Raw genomic sequence first — 20,554 nt, forward strand, 5'->3', positions numbered from 1 at the left:
TCGGAGAAGCAAAGGACGAGGAAGAGCAATTGAACGGAATGGACAGTGTCTTGAAAGGAGGACAGAAGATGAACATCAACAAAAGCAAAACGAGGATAATGGAATTAAATCACGTGATGCTGAGGGAATTATATTAGGAAATGAGACATTTAAAGTAGTAGATGAGTTTAGCTATTTGGGGAGCATAATAACTGATGATGGCCGAATTAGAAAGGATATAAAATATGTACTTAGATGACAAGGAAAGTGTTTCTGAAGAAGAGAAATTGGTTAACACGTAGTATAGATTTAAGTGTCAGGAAGTCTTTTCTGAAAGTATTTGTATGGAGTGTAGCCATGTGTGGAAGTGAAACATGGATGATAAACAGTTTAGATAAGATGAGAATAGATGCTTTCGAAATGTAGTGCTACGGTACAGAAGAAATCTGAAGATTGGATGACTAAACTAACGGGGAGGTGCTGAACAGAATTGAGGAGAAGAGGAATTTGTGATACAACTTGACTAGAAGAAGAGAACGGTTGGTAGTACACATTCCGAGGCATCAAGGGATCACCAATTTAGTATTGGAGGGAAGCGTGGAGGGTAAAAATCGTAGAGGGAGACCAAGAGATGAATACACTAAGCAGATTCAGAAGGATGGAGGTTGCAGGAGTGCCTCGGAGATAAAGAAGCTTGCACAGGACAGAGCAGCATGGAGAGCTGCATCAAATGAGTCTCTGGACTGAAGACCACAACAATAGCATAATTCCATAAGCATCAGTCTGAGGCTGTAATAGCATTGCAAATTTATTCCTCGATGTGTGATATTAGCAGAACACATCTGTCTTCTGCTTTCTCCCCACCTATCCCAGAGGCTTTCTGGAATCGAACATATGAGCTCCGTTTTAAAAAAAGGTAGCTTTTTTCGCACCTCAGTCTTTTTTGACAGCATGGCTCCTGATCTACGTGACTTCCAAAGACAGAGATTCATTCAGTGGTATGTCAGTTAGAGGTCGTATCTTAGGAGTCCCTGGTTTGTCAGTTAGAGGTGGGACTCCGTCACCTCCAAAGGTCCAAGGCATTTTGCTCTGATTGTTGACAGCATCATATTTAAAGTACCAGGGAAGCAGGTTGCTAGCCTTACTTGCCCCGAGTCCCATTGGGTTTTACCCCTAACGGCTGAGGGACTAACCGGTGGATTTGGTAGTCTTTGCCGTATGAGCACAAAGGTGACCACGACTCAGAATATGTCCGAGATGCCCAGCCTTATTCCAAAGTAACTGGTATCCCGACTGTCGGGACCACTTACTTGGCCACTCACCATGAACTATGCTCCAGACTGAACGCTGAAAGGCATAATCAGTCTTAAATGATGATGATGATGATGATGATGATGATTCAGTGGTATATGTGGATGTCTGCAAAATGTCATAAATTAAAATATCGTACCTGATACTGCAGTTTCACTGCGTGACTAGCGAAAGTGTAGTAAGCGATAATCATTTTCGCTTTCAGTGTCTTGTCGTCACGGGTGCCTGCGAGAAAAATTTTAGATATGGATTGAAATAATTTTTAAAGGTTGTTAGATGAGGCTTCTTTTATTCTAAAATACTGGATGAATACATTCTTAGTAGCTCTCTCGCCATGCGTAATGATGGTATTATAAATACGGTTAATAATTACATGAAAAACTGAAAATCAATTTTTCATTGCCCTGGACGGCGCTAGACAGGCAATTTGCAGCTGACCCTGGGTGACCGCGTCGTTCAGTAATATTGACCCAACGGGCGATATGTCAGACATTTTACTGTCGTATGGGTCAGCCAACGGCGTTAATCGTTAAGCACGCTTGTGTTACGTACACTGAGGTGAAAGAAGTCATGGGATAGCGGTATGAACATATACAGACGGCTATACTATCGCCTACACGAGTTACGTGCATTAGCGGAGCTGTCATTCGTACTCAGGTGACCCACGTGAAAATGTTTCCGACGTGATTACATCCACACGGCGGGAAGTAAAAGACTTTGAACGCGGACTGGTAGTTGGAGTTGGACGCATAGGACATTACACTTCGGAAATCATTAGGGGATTCAGTATTCCGAGATCCACAGTCTCAAGAATTTGCCGAGAATTCTAAATTTTAGGTATTACCACAGAAGACGGACAAAGCAGTGTCCGACGGCCCTCGCTTAACAACCGAGAGCAGTAGCATTGGGTAGAGTTGTCAGTGCTAACAGACAAGCAACACTGCGTGAAGTGACTGCAGAAATCAATGTGGGACATGGTGGAGAACTTTGGCATTATTGGGCTAGAGCAACAGATGACGGACGAGAATGCCTTTGTTAACAGCATGACATCGCCTCAGCGCATCTCCTATGCTCACGACCTTATCGGTTAGACACTGGACGACTGGAAAACCGTGGCCTGGTCAGATGAGTCCCAATTTCAGTTGGTGAGAGCCGATAGTATGGTTCGAATGTGGCGCAGACCCACGAAGCAATGAACAGAGGTTGTCAAAAAGGCACTGTGCAAGCTAGCGGTGGTTCCATAATGGTTAATTGGGATGGACTGGGTCCTCTGGTTCAACTAAACCAATCATTGACCGGAAATGTTTATGTTCGGCTACTTGGAGCCTATTTGCAGCCATTCATGGACTTCATCTTTCAAAACAACGATTGAATTTTTATGGATGATTATGCACCATGTCACCTGGCCACAACTGTTCGTGATTGGTTTGAAGAACATTCTGGACAACTCAGGCGTATTATTTAGCCAACGGGGAGATCGCCTGACATGAATCCAGTCGAAGACTTATGGGAAGTAATCGGGACGTCAGTCTGTGCACAAAAGCTTGCACCGGCAATATTTTCGCAATTATGGACGGTTGTAGAGGAGGAATAACTCGGTATTTCTGCACGATGACGAGTTTTTGGGTCCATGCCAGGTCGAGTTGTTGCACTACGTCGGGCAAAAGGAGGTTATCACACGACTTTTGTCATCTCATTGTAAACCGAACTACTTCCTTAGCGCCGCATAGTACCTGCAATCATGTTCAGTTGTTGTTTAAGATACTTTCAGAAACGAGATCATTCGCAATAAAAACAATACATAGCATAGTTCGTACGCCGCTTATAGAGGAATGAAAACTCCAATGACTAAATGACGATCTTGAAGTTAGTGAGCGAAGACTTTTTTCTTTTGAAAGAAAGATTACAATTCAACGTCCCCTCGATACCACAGTCATTAAGCCCAGTCTATCCCGGGTGTCATGTTGTGTGTCTTTGTTGTGCGGCTGAACCGAGTCTGAATTCGGACCGCTGTGATTCAGACCCGCAGCATTTTCACATGTCCCCGGAGTCTAATGCGTGTGTAACTCATACAAGACTTGAATCCCATCGAATTTTACGCAACATTCGAAGTGTTGATATCTTCTTGGGAAGTCGTCGACGTTATTGTCGTCGTCTGATGTGGTTTTATTTTATATTATCCAATATGTGGACGTCTGAAATTATTTTGAAACCAACTGATGATCTTCAAATGAAGAACTGCTTGTGGGATATCACACTTATCGAACACAGAAACCGCGGAACACGGGGCAGGGATTAAAACGTTAGTCGGGAAAGTTTGTCGCTCCAATACAGGAAATGAGGAAAATGTGACTTCGAAAAGGCAGTCACATAGCGAACACGAGAAATTAATGGAAAGCAGTAAGATGTGGAGGTCTCCTAATCTTTCTTCCAGCATTTTGTGAAGGTGTTCAAAATCGCCGGATGTGATCCTTCAAAAATTGACAATCTGATTGCCATCTTCCAGTTTTAAAGCATTCAGCATATTATAGCTTGGTTCACTGAAAGCACTGAACAGCTCCGTATCCACCTTGTTTCCCGTTTTTGTTTATTTCGGTTTTTAATCAGAAGTAAAAGCGAGACAGAGAGCCAGTGTAGGCTGGTTCGGTGGGCATTTCGAACAGTGTCGACAAGATTCCTTGTTGCGGCACCGTTTCTGAATACATGCAAGGCACTGAATCGGAGTATCCCAGCAACGAAGAGCCACAACATTGTTCCTGCGTGAACTAGCCTTTAGAAAGTGAGCGCAAGCTCATTTTACGAAATGATGAGGAAGGAAATCGACCGTGCCTATTTAGAAGGGACCGCCCCTTTGCCTTGAGCGATTTAGGGAAATCACGAAAAATCCATATCTGGATTGCTGGGCTACTGAAGGTTCAATTAGGGTATCAATACATTTACAGAAATTGTGGGAGATATTCTCGAGGTACCACGCACTTAATCACATGTTATTCATCAGATCGCGTGAGGTTTCTTGGCGACCGCGTAACACCCTATTTTCTACGACTCGAAAGAGAATAGTTTACACAAACGTCAGATGCGTGATAGATTCGCCTTCGAAGTCCTGTAGCATGGTCTCTCCGTTGACCTCACATTAATGCCCTTTATTTCTATGTGAGCATTTAAAGGAATTGAGCACCCTAGGTCATCGAGCACCCGCTGCAGGAGCGTATGTTCCATACATATGCCTACATGAGGGCAGCCAAATGTGTTCGCACGAGCTCATAATGCTTTCAGAAGGGGACTGTAGGGTGTGTGAACTCGAATCATAACCACAGCAAGCATCTGCTTCAAAACAAATAAACAGATGACTGTCGTGGGAGAAAATGGTCCGTATCGCATCGAGTGTTTTCTGAGATATATTTGAAAGACCTTTTGTGTAGCTTTTAGCAGTACTGTTGCCTATAACAATAAGTGATATTTTTTCAACCCCATGCATTAAACGAGATCCATAGAAAATGCAACCGCTTTTATTTCGAGAAGGGTTCACGATACAAAAAACTACATTTTCAGTGAATGACAGTAGGCATAAGATCATGTAATTTTGTTTGTCACTAGTTTCGGTGCCGTAGCCCGATATCAGAGAAATTTATCATGTCAATATGCAATTTGTCAGGATGGGTTCAAGTGTCTCATTGGTCCAGATCAGCTGGACCGTGCCGAATCTAACAGCTGTAAGCTCACAGGTCCACTTTCCACAGCTTCCAAGATCCCCTCGTGGACTAGTGATTAATCATTCACAGCGAAGAGTCCGCAGAATTTGACATAGTTAACATACAGGCATATTGGTGGATGCTGTACATCTGGAGTTGCAAGATTTAAGGGTAAACCTTGCTTGGCTTACCTTTGTGAATCTGCCTCTAGCACTTCCTATCGCCTGTTCTTTGCCATTTTCTCACTGACGCAGCGCCTTGTAGCAGATCTTTTAGCGTATTGGAATCCTTCGGAACTGCAGATATTCCAACTACATGATTTAGATTCTGATGTGTGTAGCTGGGATGTCACTCTGTACGCTTGTTGGAAACAATTCACAATCCCTCAGTTTGATACAATTTAGTTCAAAGATTATAAAAAAGTGAGAGCATAGTCAACACAGAGATCAGACCGTGAGTACGTCCTCTCGCCGACACAATAGCTTGGCGTTCAACGGAAATCTGTAGATAGCCTCTTACAATATCGGAATGAATATTAGCATATCAAGTACGATTTGTTTCTCAATACAATTAATAACGTATAGTGGAATTCTGGTAAAAGAGCTTTAGTGTCTGTTAGACTGCTCCAAGCATTTACTAAGAAAAAAGTGGATGTTAATAGTAGATATTTGATGTAGCCTTGGTATCAGTTCGCGCATGAGTGTCGGAAGTTCCCCGACGTTAAAACTCGCTAAGTTACAGATTCCCTCAAGACTTGCTCGTTACCTCCCATCCCACTAACATACGTTCAGCGCTGTATGGAGCTGCCAGCCTTGCTAACTGCATTTCAGACGTGAAAAATGTCTTCTTACTCGACGCTTAGTGATCTATACCACTTCTTAAGAAACTTACTTTTTCATCTTAACAGCAGCGTTCAAATACAATGTTAAAAGTAGTGAAACAATTGGCGTCCAAAGTAAGAGGATCCTCAAAAGATACAGTATATTTATTTTCTCAACTAGTAGAGAAATCCATTGCCAACGTATTTATTTATTCAAGCCTTCATGTTCTCCTCCCTTTTCTCTCTCTCCATCTCCTCCTCCCCATTTCTCTGACCATTACCTCTTCCTCCCTCTCTGTATCCTTTCCCCCCTATCACTGGCCATCTCCTTTTTCCCTTATCTGGCCATCTGTTCCTCCTCTGTCCGCAGCTCGTGGTCTTGCGGTGGCGTTCTCGCTTCCGGCGCACGGAGTCCCGGGTTGGATTCCCGGCGGGGTCAGGGAATTTCTCTGCCTCGTGCTGACTGGGTGTTGTGTGTTCTTCATCTCATTGACTCGCAAGTCGCCGAAGCGGCGTCAACTAAAAAGGACTTGCAATACGGAGGCCGAACTTCCCCGCATGGGGCCTCCCGGCCAATAATGCTATACGATCATTTCATTTCATTTTTTTCCTCCTCCTCTTTCTCATCCATCTCCTATCCCCGTTATCTGTCCAGATTCTCCTCCCTCCATTATCTGTCCATCACGTTTCCCCTCACGCCACCCCTCTCTATCCACGTACTCCTCTTCCTACACTTCTCTGCCTATCATCCCGTTATCAAGTCAGCCCACAACCAATGAAGTTCGGTGGTCTTTACTCGCAAAGGATTCCTTTCCCGACAGTAACTAACAAGCGTACTATACCAAGTTTGCTTGAAATCATTTCAGGGGCTTAAATGGAAGATATAAAACATGTGCGTTTGTGACATACATTGGGCACACGTATGTCTGATTCTCTGTTGTTTTACACTATACGTCATAGGAGAGGATGTTCAATTCATCTGTGATAGTCAGACGTGTGGCTTGATCTAATATCCCTAAACACGTTGACAAAATTACGTGCTAGTGCTCATTCTCACGACGTGGTTTACACATTGAACGGCTCAAGTTCAACTTTCAAGTTTCAAAAATGGTTCAAATGGCTCTGAGCACTACGGGACTTAACACCTGTGGTCATCAGTCCCCTAGAACTTAGAACTACTTAAACCTAACTAACTTAGGGACAGCACACACATCCATGCCCGAGGCAGGATTCGAACCTGCGACCGTAGCGGTCGCGCGGTTCCAGACCCAAGCGCCTAGAACTGCTCAGTCACTCCTGCCGGCTTTCAAGTTTCACCTCATACTTTTGAAAGTATTTCAGGTCAACTAAGTAGAAGAAATAAATACCAACAGGTCGTATTCGTACTTTTTTAAGTCGCTAGTTCTCATGTACGCGCCTATTCATATTGGTGGTGAGGCATCTTACGCCCACAGTATTTTTACACAAATAATAAGCGATATACTTAGCCTATTTGGCTGAAATTTTTCCAGATGTTAGTGAGTTACTCATCAATATCATTCCATTTTCACTTCCACCTCTGTGGAATATGAATGTTTCTTAACTCCACAGGGATTCTTTGCAGAGAATAAATAACCAGTGATTCCCAATTATTTAAAGAATTGAACTCACTTGTATCAAATAATTGCAAACATCTGATTTCTTTTCAAATGAATTAATGTGTTACATGTTTGACGTTAAGTGTGTGTGAATGAGAAAAAATTTAGGAAAGTGTTGAAGTCATGTTTATATTAAGTTGGAAGTCGCGCTTATTATCAAATACTGCTTAAGTATAACCTGAACAATTTGCGCTTCCTTTTTAATAAATACTAGTTTTATAAGCATCTCAATATCTATGTCGTGGAATCTCATGAACTATATATCTACAATGAAATAATTTTGCAGGTACTTTCAGCAACATATGTGGACACAGTCTGCGAAACGTATTGCGAATAGAGATAGTAGCTAATAAGTAATAAATTAAAACGCCAAGCCTCATGCCACGGTTTTACAGTATGAACAGCGAAAACGTAGTTAACAATAAACATACAAAACGTCTATGGTGCGTGTTTATTTTGGTAATGTGGGATATAGCTTCTTACTTCTATCTGACAGGTAACATCTCAAGTGACCGAGCGACACTTCTCCTACACCACTACAAATCTATGCACAATGGAAGTCTGTTTCTACCTCATTAATATTTTCGTCCTAGTGGTGAAAGTGAAGTGGACGTATTTTAATAGAGTCTCAACTACTCTAAGTACCTCCTACAGAAATTAATTTAAAAATGGTTACAGGGTCTGATTTCTATAGATATCACAGGTTTCCAGTGCAATTACACAGGTTTATTGTCCAAAACTCAAGAGTGAAACTCGATGAGAAAACACAAATGTCTCTAATTACAACGAAGGCAGAAAGCGCTGCGGTGCAATTGAGAAAAGCCGGGAATTGGTGGAGTCCCTATCACGGGTCCCACTTACAAGGGAACCTCCCCACCGCACCCCCCTCAGATTTAGTTGTAAGTTGGCACAGTGGATAGGCCTTAAAAAACTGAACACAGATCAATCGAGAAAACAGGAAGAAGTTGTGTGTAACTATGAAAAAATAAGCAAAATATACAAACTAATTAGTCCCTGTTGAAGATAGGCCACATCAAGGAATATTTGAACTTAGCAGTGCCGTGGTCCCGTGGTTAGCGTGAACAACTGCCGAGCGAAAAGTCCGTGGTTCAAGCCTTCCCTCGATTGAAAAATTTAATTTTTTATTTTCAATTTACGTCACAAACTCTTATGTTTTCATCACTTTTTTGGAGGTGATTATCATATCCACAAGGAAACCTAACCATGGCAAGGTAGAAGAATATTTTTACCCATTCGCCAAGTGTACAAGTTAGGTCATCACTTTTTTGGGAGTGATTATCACATCCACAAGGAAACCTAACCAGGGCAAGGTAGAAGAATATTTTTACCAATTCGCCAAGTCTACAAGTTAGGTGGGTCGACAACATATTCCTGTCATGTGACGCACGTGCCGTCACCAGTGTCGTATAGAATATATCAGATGTGTTTTCCTCTGGAGGAATCGGTTGACTATGGCCTCGCGATCAATTGTTTTCGCTTCCCATTGGAGAGGCACGTCCTTTCGTCTACTATTCGCACGGTTTTGCGGTGCGGTCGCAAAACACAGGCACTAAACTTATTACAGTGAACAGAGACGTCAGTGAACGAACGGACAGATCACAACTTTGCGAAAATAAAGAAAATAAATTTTTCGCTCGAGGGAAGACTTGAACCAAGGACCTCATGTTCTGCATCTGCTCTCGTTAACCACGGGACCTCGGCACTGTTCAACTTAGTGTCCTTGATGTTGCCTATCTTGCAGATGGACTACTCAGTTTGTATATTTTGCTTATTTTTCCATAGTTCCACACAACTTCTTCCTGTTTTCTCGATTGATCTGTGTTCAGTTTTTCAAGCCCTATCCACTGTGTCAACTTATAACTAAATCTGAGGGGAGTGCGATGGGGAGGTTCCCTTGTTAGAATGTGAATAACGCATGAGACTATAACTCAGTGGATTGACAGAGATTGTGAACAGCAGACTATGTGCTAATGCGCAATGTATGTTTGTGCAGCTACCACTGCTACTGTTTGCAGAGGCCAACGCCGTACTCGGTGAGAAATTCACGTCCAATATTCCTATTAAGCTGGAGCAGCACAATGCTCGCCTTCGCTATAGGGTGTCTGCAAAGTGGTGAACTGCGAACCACAGCGGTGACTCGACCGAAGTACCTCAGTCCCCACTAGTCGCTACACGACCCGGAACTCTGCCCACAAACCAGATACGAAATTGCGAAGCCAAGTGAACCAAGGCACTCAGTTAACAAATTGCCTCACGACAACAAACCAATATTCGACCAGAGTTCCATTGCACATGACACTGCACTTAAGCAAACAAAACTGATTTATGTAGTTCAAAATGGTTCAAATGGCTCTGAGCACTATGGGACTTAACATCTGAGGTCATCAGTCCCCTAGAACTACTTAAACCTAACTAACCTAAGGACATCACACACATCCATGCCCGAGGCAGGATTCGAACCTGCGACCGTAGCGGTCGCGAGGTTCCACACTAAAGCGCCTACAACCGCTCGGCCACCACGGCTGGCATTTGTGTAGTATTTACCAGTCCTCTCAATGTCTCCCTGCTCGGGAGTTTGGCGATCTAACATGCCAATTGGACAGACAGAGCTGAAATAACGGGTTACTGACTTCAATTTGTGAAGCTCTTTGTCTTCAATAAATCATCAAAATTGTATGAGATTATAATCATACGTCCGTCTGTACATGTACGTCACGTCTATCCATTTCCGTCGCATCCGGAAAGTTCCTTCATGGTGCGTCGTTCTTTTCCCTTACAGTAACTACATGAGTACTGCATGAATCAATTTTATCTGCTTATGTGGAATAGTGCAACACTGCTCCTACCCATATTCGAAGGATAACAAATTAGTGTTTCCTTCATTCTCCTTCCCTCTGGCCTCTCGTGCTACTTCCAGTGGTGTAATGGAGTCACTTTGGTATTTTGAAAATGTATGCCGTAAAATGATGACGTATAAGGAATTCATAGGGCAAAAATGTCAAAGTCAACTGGTGTGTGTTATATCTTAATTATTTCACAGTGCATATGAAAACAATCGTACATACATAAAAAAAATGATGACAAGAATTGTGACCTTCTTTGATTTCACCTTGTATGTTGTGTAGTTAGTAGAGGCGAGAATTAAAGACTTTAATGGAGAGAGAATTTAATAAAATTAATATGTCACTAGATAAAATTGCATAATTATTCATAAGATACGTAAGTTTCTCTGAAAAAAAATGTGCACAGTCTGATATGTAACGACAAGAAGAGCGACCTGCTAATCTTACCTTGTCGGGCATTTGCCAAGAAAAATATGATAATCACCAATAAGTAGTCACATAAATATAATAGCATAAGTGGTCATAAAATGTGTAAATTCAGCTGGAAAAATATGCACGGTCTGATGTGTAACGACAAGAAGAGCGACCTGCTAACCTTACCTTGCCGGGTAATCATCAGTAATTAGTAATGTGAATATAATTGCATAAGTGACCATAAAAATTAGTAAATGGCATCATAGCATGTTAAATCATAAAGTGTCTTCATTCAATAAAGGGTTTAATATTGGAGACATGGTGGTTGCCTTTACTTTTTCTGGTTCTCAGAGTTTCGACGTGTACTACATTGGGGTGAGGAATGCTGCGAATCCGATATGGGCCTGCGTATAGAAGTTCAAATTTACTGCACTTACCTTTTATTCTGCTGGATAAATAGTGTGTACGTACTAATATCTTCTGTCCAATGTGAAAGTCACGGAGTATACAAACTTGTTTTTGCTGTCTTCTCCGGCGTTCTGCGGCGCGTTTGATGTTGTTCAGCGCAATGTTAATTATTTCATGGTGTCGTAGTCGACGAGATGTAGGAAAGTTTACTAATTCTGTAATTTTGTTAGGTGGTTCAACATTTTTCAGTATAACAGACGGAGATAGCATAGTGGATTCAATTGGAATGGAATTAATTACATCTTGGAATGAGAATATGTGTGTGTCCCAATCAATATGTCTTTTGTGGCAGTATATTCTACACAGTTTACCAATTTCTTTCATTAATCGTTCACAGGGGTTCGAAGAAGCATGGTACCTGAATATATAGATCGGAGAAATGTTTCTAGTTCGTAACATACGTGTCCATATAGCAGAACGAAATTGTGGTCCATTGTCAGAAATTACTTTCAACACATGCCCTACATGAAATAGAAAATGTTTTACAAATGCTTTCGAATCAGTTTCAGCAGTAGCTTTGCGTAACGGAGTGAAAGTAACAAATTTTGAAGTGAGTTCAACAGCGACAAAGATGTAGCAAAAACCTCTATTAGTTCTGGGAATCGGACCAAAAATGTCTACAGCGGCCATATGTCTTAATTTAACAGGTACAATGGGATATAATGGAGGAATATGTGAAGTTGTGTCTGACTTAGCTTTCTGGCAAATTTTACATGACGCTAAAACTCGTCGTATACGTTTTTCCATGTTGGTAAAATAACAGTTCTGTCTCAGTATAAGAAAACATTTTCTGGCTCCGTAATGTGCATAGCTTAAATGAGTATACCAGATTAATTTGTTAACAAGCTCGTCAGGAATGCATAATAACCAATTGTTGCTGTCAGGATGAGAGCGGCGAAACAGAATGTCATTGCATACAGTGTAATGGTTTCTAATCGTAACATTATTCTTATCTTGCCAAAGCTGTTTAATTTCTTTCCACACGTTGTCTTTATTTTGTGCTATGTCCTGTAATGACGACGAAATAAAATTTTCAAATGCAACTTGTTGAAGTACATAACGCTAAAATTTGCTTTGCAGAAGTGGGTTGCGACGTCTTGCTGATTGTTGCTGAGAGAACGAGATAGTGCGTCTGCTACAATATTTTGTGTGCCGGGAATGTGAACAATTGTGAAATTAAATTCCTGTAAATAAAGTTTCCATCTACTTAGTCTGTCGTGTGTAAATTTAGCTGAAAGTAAAAATTGTATCGCTCTATGGTCTGTGTAAACTATAGTGTGTCTCCCATAAAGAAAATGCCGAAATCTCGTAAATGCCCAAACAACACATAATGTTTCAAGTTCAGTAACGGAATAATTTCGTTCAGCAGGTGACTGAATGCGACTTGCAAATGCGATGTTTTTAATTATTGTAGAACCATCTTCTTCAATTTCCTGAAAAATATGTACGCCTAAAGCGGTGCTAGAACTGTCGGTGGCAATGGAAAAATTTCTGGTAAGATCTGGGTGCGATAAAAGTGGTGCATTCAACAAGGCGTGTTTCAAGTTCATAAATTCAGAATGTGCTTGCTTATCCCAGGACCAAATAGTGTTTTTACCTGTCAATCGGCATAATCCAGGTGTGTCTAAAGCAGAGTGATGAATAAATTTACGAAAAAGTTAATTAATCCCAAAAAGCTGCGTAGTTGTTTTTTCGTTGTAGGAACAGTAATGTCACGTAGAGCTTGAAGTTTTTCCGGATCAGGCGCAATGCCTTCTGCTGAAATTACGTGTCCAAGAAATTTTATAGAAGTTTTGCCAAAGTGCGATTTACTAAGATTAACTGTGAGTCCTTGTGTACGAAAAGTTTGTAACAGTCGTTCAACAATCATATTGTGTTCAGACCAGTTAGCTTCTGCACTAAGAATGTCGTCTACGTACGTTGTGATTCTGTCTTTCATGCAAACGTGTGTCGGATGGCGTCAAAATTAATAACATTTTCGTGAACAAGATTCTGCGTGTCAAAATTATTGCTTACGTTACTGGAATATGCAACCTGTACCGTATCTGGTCAAATTCTATCGTACGTGCTGTTATTTACGGGAGGATGCTGTGGCATATCCACTATTTGAATTGTTCTGTTATTTCTTCCTGACGTATTACGCTATGGATGATACCTATTGTCTGGTTCATTCATGATAACATGTTGTTGCTGATGTTCTTGCTGCTGAAAAGACCGACTGTTATCAAATGTACGCTGAAAATTGTGCTCATTATTTTTACGTCTGTCATGATAGTCACTTCTATACGGTGCATTGCGATAGGAATTGAAATACAGTGTTTTCTATATGTAGTTATTTCTTTGCTGCCGTGCGTTACTATTTGTTGTACCAGGGACTATACGTGCACGCGGCGAAACATTAAAGTTAGGTTGACCTTGTGCATTACATTGTTGGTTAGGTATGCTAACCGGCTGATTTTCGTGCTGTTGTGGTGGCAAACGTCTATTGTTACTACAATGTGGTTGCGACTGCTGATAATTTTGAAGATTGCTGAAAATGCTATACATACTGATGATTACAATTTTATCTGATATTAAAGTTCTCGTAGTTGTCATTTCTGGAGCGTATTATGAAAAAATTTCACTTTCGGTATAAATTTGTCTTATCGGGTTTTTTACTACTCATTGTTCTTAATCCTAGACAGGGCAATAGTTAAAGAGCTGTTTTGATAGATGTAAAGGATAGTAGAAGAGAAGGCAGCAGTGCAGAAAACTAAAGATGAAACAGCACAACTACAGCTCGGGGCCCTATGCACGCTACGGCACATATTCATTAAAGCGTAATGAATCCCCTGAGGTCAATTACGCGCTGCAAATAAATTTTAGCTTTTGCGTTGCAGGCAATACCGGTAAAAATTCACAAACAAATTGCTGTATCCATGCTAATTCCAGTTTCTGCATTATAGGTAATGCTGATGAAAATACAGTAGCAAATTGTCGTATCCAGTTCAAAGCTAGTTTCTGCATTACAGATAATAGCGGTGAAAGTACAAAAATAAATTGTCGTATACAGTTCAAATCGTGTATCTGTGCTCTGTCATTATTAAGTTCCTTAGATTCTATTACAGATAAAAATTGCTCGTAATCTACGTTCTCGTCACTGAATTTAAGAACACGTTCAGGTTTGTGTGAGAATCTGTTTGTCTGTGTCATTTTGGATTTCAAGTTGCGTAGCTTTTTAGATTTTAAGTCGCGTAGTCTCTGTAGATTACCCAAATTATACGCGCTGCGTGACTCTGGCAAAAGTTCGCAAAGTGGCGTCTGCTGTAATGTGTTGAACGCTGAAACTTTTTTTATCTCAGTTACCTCTTGCTGTAAACTTGACAATTTTCTACGTAATGTGTTATTAGACGAATCGATATCATTGATTGTCTGTTGTAGATTTTGAAATTCAGGTGTTTGATTAAATGAAACCGGTGAGGTATCGTCTGATTTGCTGTCATTATTACTTTCAATAACGTCAATACGACTGGCCAATTCATCATATTTTTCAGTCAGTATTTTTACCCGATCATCGGTTTTAGTGTCAGAGGCATTAATCTGTTTTTGCATTTTACGTGTGGTTTCGTTCAGTTTTTTAACATCAGCTTTGACGACATCGGAATCCCGTGTTAGTTCTAATTGTTCGAGTCCATCGGTCACTGTTTGAAAATCTACTGAGTGTGTATCTGTTTTTGATTTAAGGTCAGAAATCTCATCACGTAATTCGGTGTTCAACTGTTCGATGGTATTAATTTTGTCCGATACTGTAGCAATATTGTTGTCTACATATGTTTGTGCCTTCGCAAACATTTTACGTTTGTCTTCTTGTCTCTGAGCAGTGATTGTTTCCATGACTCGACGTTTTACTTTATTTTGATCCTGAACAAATTTGCGGAAACGTGTATCATTGTTTTGTAGGTGAAGATTAAAACGTTCGTCAATTTGAGTGTTCTGTTAGTCGAATTTCGCGTCAATCTTTTCATCCATTGTGCACGAAAGTTCTGCTGTCATTGCTTTAAACTCGTCGCGTAATTGTGTAGCTTTTTCAGAGCATTGTTTACCGACTGCATTAATTTCGTCTCGAAGTGTTTCTGTTGTAGCTGTTTGCATATCCCTTAATTCTTGCGCCACAGATTTAATTTCTTCGCTACGTTTCCTAGCACTCGCCTCAATTTCCTCGCGTAATTGTTCCTTAGTATCTTGACATTGTGCGGCAACGGCTCTAATCTGTTCACTAAGCTGTCTGGAATTGTTGTCTAATTTTTCATTCTGTTGTCTGACCTGTTCACTAAGTTGTTTAAGATGTTCACTCTGTTGTTTCGAATTCTCATTATTATTGTCTAGTTTTTTATTCTGTTGTTTGAGATCTTCACCAAGTTTGTCTTGTTTTTCATTAAGTTGTTTATTCATTTGTAGCAACAATGCCATAATTGGATCCGACACAAAATTATCATTTCCATTCTCTGTGCTGTTTGATGGTGTACCTACAATTGTCACGTTTTGTGTATCCATTTGGATATTCTGTGATTCCTGAAAATGTCTGCTATTCGGATGTGGACTGCTAGTCATTACCTCGGAATTAAATGAATCCGACGCATTCCGATTACACTGTTCGTTTCCATTAGACGAATTTGTCTGTTCATTATTTAAGTTTTGCAAACCGGTTGTGTTGAGCTGGGCAGCGCTCATTGCAACAGAACGCCCCGCGTCATCAATCGTCGTCAAATTAACAGAGGATACAATTGAATTCGTCAGTTCATCACTAAGATAAAAATCATCATTAGTGGTTGGAACGCACTGATTGTCAGTGAACGCAGGATTGTCATCTTACACTGCGTGTCACAAGTACTATCGGTGAAGTTGTTTAAGTCGGTAATTTCATTCACTACGCCTCGCGATGTACTATTAATAGTTTTTCGCGGCATTTTAACACAATTCACAATTATTTACAAATGAAACAAAGACAATGCAAAATTCAACAAATACAAGCACAACAAAGAGCAACGAATTGCCGATGACCTGAAGAAAGAAAGTCACAAAATTAGTAAAAGCGTTGCGCAAAAAAAAGCTAATTATATTTTAGTAAATAAGAGCAGATATCTAACTACTTTTCAGAAGATTCTCAACGAAATACGATCCTGGTCCGGATGTCGCCAAGTGTAACCTCCCCACAAAATTTTGAAAGGACAATAATTAATGTTAATGGGAATAGAGCCAAGTGTAACCTTCCCACAAAAATGAAAGAAAATAATTAATTAAATGTTAATGGTCATCGTGCTAAACGTAACCTCCCAGCAGAAATAAAAGAAAAGTCTATGATAATGAAAACGAGCCAAATGTTTGCTCCCCACAAAAATTATAGAATAATAATGACCCAAATGTCAACTCGACACAAAAATTAAGAAATGAAGATTGATCATTAAACCCACAATAATAGGGCAGCATCGCTGACCTTAGGCCCTGTGCAATAATTAATCTGCTAAATTGATTCTGGGAGAAAAGCATAGGAAATATTGTTTCAATTGGAATGATTCTTTTCTTAAAAAAGACTGCTTTGAAAATAAAATTATTATTGGGGCATTTCTTGAACAAATTAATTACAATTAACAGATGTTATTGGCTGAGCGCAATGCTGCTTCATTACCTTATTTAACAATATACCTCGTCCCGAACCGTGACCAGAGACCCACGTCGACGCCCGCCGACTCCTCACACACGACTTCTGACTCGCAACTGAACTAGATGCTCTCGCGACTCGCTACGTACTACTACTGCACTCTCGCGCGGTCAAGGGCAGACTAGCAACGATAAATAACTCTCTGGTCAGAGATTCTGTCATGCCTCGCCATCGCTGGTACTGAATACATACGCGTTTCAACCCTAATATAACTATAAATGTTCTATAATCTGCAGATAGTGATAGCAAGCCTGGGACTGCTAGACAGATTACACATAATTCAAACAATTTTTTGGAAGATGATAATAACGAACTTACTGCTGACATTTCGGCGCTATAAACTTCTGAAAAATACCCAAAGATACAGAAAAATCCAAGCATTTGGGAAAATCAAGGTGCTGCGTTTCATAATGAAACAGATATTGGTACATCTGGAAACGTTGTTATTGGCCTCATAAGAGAAATTCCAATGGACCAGGACTACATGATCTGTTCTGACAGTTATTATACCTCTACATATTTAGCTGTATGGCGGCTCAAGATAGCGATCAATGTGTACGAACGATCCAAAGGAGCAGGACCCCTATCAGCAAATTTTAGTATGGATAAGAGCTGAAGAAAGCGGTAAATGAATATTTGAGGAATACATCATTACTTTTCAGAGTATTGAAGGGCGATCGGTTATAATTGTTAAAAACCATTCAAAAGCCAAATTCACACAAATAATTCTTTATATAAGACAACTGGTTTCAATAGTCATTGCTGTAATCTTCAAGTTTTTAACATCTTTTTGTCGTAAAACATTTTCATTTTATGCTGAACGTCCCGCATAAGATTTTAAGTGGATAAACGCAGCACATTATAAACATTTGCCATCACTGAAATACACTCCTGGAAATGGAAAAAAGAACACATTGACACCGGTGTGTCAGACCCACCATACTTGCTCCGGACACTGCGAGAGGGCTGTACAAGCAATGATCACACGCACGGCACAGCGGACACACCAGGAACCGCGGTGTTGGCCGTCGAATGGCGCTAGCTGCGCAGCATTTGTGCACCGCCGCCGTCAGTGTCAGCCAGTTTGCCGTGGCATACGGAGCTCCATCGCAGTCTTTAACACTGGTAGCATGCCGCGACAGCGTGGACGTGAACCGTATGTGCAGTTGACGGACTTTGAGCGAGGGCGTATAGTGGGCATGCGGGAGGCCGGGTGGACGTACCGCCGAATTACTCAACACGTGGGGCGTGAGGTCTCCACAGTGCATCGATGTTGTCGCCAGTGGTCGGCGGAAGGTGCACGGATGCACGCCAAGACCGTAGGATCCTACGCAGTGCCGTAGGGGACCGCACCGCCACTTCCCAGCAAATTAGGGACACTGTTGCTCCTGGGGTATCGGCGAGGACCATTCGCAACCGTCTCCATGAAGCTGGGCTACGGTCCCGCACACAGTTAGGCCGTCTTCCGCTCACGCCCCAACATCGTGCAGCCCGCCTCCAGTGGTGTCGCGACAGGCGTGAATGGAGGGACGAATGGAGACGTGTCGTCTTCAGCGATGAGAATCGCTTCTGCCTTGGTGCCAATGATGGTCGTATGCGTGTTTGGCGGCGTGCAGGTGAGCGCCACAATCAGGACTGCATACGACCGAGGCACACAGGGCCAAACCCGGCATCATGGTGTGGGGAGCGATCTCCTACACTGGCCGTACACCACTGGTGATCGTCGAGGGGACACTGAATAGTGCACGGTACATCCAAACCGTCATCGAACCCATCGTTCTACCATTCCTAGACCGGCAAGGGAACTTGCTGTTCCAACAGGACAATGCACGTCCGCATGTATCCCGTGCCACCCAACGTGCTCTAGAAGGTGTAAGTCAACTACCCTGGCCAGCAAGATCTCCGGATCTGTCCCCCATTGAGCATGTTTGGGACTGGATGAAGCGTCGTCTCACGCGGTCTGCACGTCCAGCACGAACGCTGGTTCAACTGAGGCGCCAGGTGGAAATGGCATGGCAAGCCGTTCCACAGGACTACATCCAGCATCTCTACGATCGTCTCCATGGGAGAATAGCAGCCTGCATTGCTGCGAAAGGTGGATATACACTGTACTAGTGCCGACATTGTGCATGATCTGTTGCCTGTGTCTATGTGCCTGTGGTTCTGTCAGTGTGATCATGTGATGTATCTGACCCCAGGAATGTGTCAATAAAGTTTCCCCTTCCTGGGACAATGAATTCACGGTGTTCTTATTTCAATTTCCAGGAGTGTATTTAAAAACTGATAGCACCTTGTCCAAGTGACCATGTCCATATACATATTGCCCACAGACGCTTGCTACACCATAGAATCGCGGTACACAAAAGCACATCTGTTTACATATCTTGGACACATACTAACCAGTGGTGTTGGGTTGGGTTGTTTTTGGGGGAGGAGACCAGACAGCGAGGTCATCGGTCTCATCGGATTAGGAAGGAAGTCGGCCGTGCCCTTTGAAAGGAACCACCCCGGCATTTGCCTGGAGCGATTTAGGGAAATCGCGGAAAACTTAAATCAGGATGACCGGACGCGGGATTGAACCGTCGTCCTCCCGAATGCGAGTCCAGTGTGCTAACCACTGCTCCACCTCGCTCGGTTATGCTAACCAGTGGATTCGCACTGGTTAATATGTGTCCAACATATGTAAACAGATGTGCTATTGTGCACCATGCTTGTGTAATGTAACAAGTTACTGCGTGCGTGTGGTAGGTTCAAAAAATGGTTCAAATGGCTCTGAGCGCTATGGGACTCAACTGCTGTGGTCATAAGTCCCCTAGAACTTAGAACTACTTAAACCTAACTAACCTAAGGACAGCACACAACACCCAGCCATCACGAGGCAGAGAAAATCCCTGACCCCGCCGGGAATCGAACCGGGGAACCCGGGCGTGGGAAGCGAGAACGCTACCGCACGTGTGGTAGGTCCACTGTTGTTTTCTATCTGCATAAATGATCTTTTGGATAGGGTGGATAGCAATGTGCGGCTGTTTGCTGATGATGCTGTGGTGTAAGGGAAGGTGTAGTCGTTTACATATCTTGGACACATACTAACCAGTGGTGTTGGGTTGGGCTGTTTTTGGGGGAGGAGACCAGACAGCGAGGTCATGACTTGGACAGGATTTGTGATTGGTGTAAAGAATGGCAGCTAACTCTAAATATAGATAAATGTAAATTAACGCAGATGAGTAGGAAAAAGAATCCTGTAATGTTTGAATACTCCATTAGTAGTGTAGCGCTTGACTCAGTCACGTCGATTAAATATTTGGACGTAACATAGAGAGCGATATGAAGTGGGACAGGCATATATTGGCAGTTGTGGGGAAGGCAGATAGTCGTCTTCGGTTCATTGGTAGAATTTTGGGAAGATGTGGTTCATCTGTAAAGGAGACCGCTTATAAAACACTAACACGGCCTATTCTTGAGTATTGCTCGAGCGTTTGGGATCTCTATCTGATCGGATTAAGGGAGGACATAGAAGCAATTCAGAGGCGGGCTGCTAGGTTTGTTACTGGTAGGTTTGTTCATCACAAGAGTGTTACGGAAATGCTTCAGGAACTCGAGTGGGAGTCTCTAGAGGAAAGGAGGCGTTCTTTTCGTGAATCGCTACTGAGGAAATTTAGAGAACCAGCATT

Source organism: Schistocerca serialis, chromosome 5, assembly GCF_023864345.2.
Source record: "Schistocerca serialis cubense isolate TAMUIC-IGC-003099 chromosome 5, iqSchSeri2.2, whole genome shotgun sequence".
Classification (NCBI taxonomy): Eukaryota; Metazoa; Arthropoda; class Insecta; order Orthoptera; family Acrididae; genus Schistocerca; species Schistocerca serialis.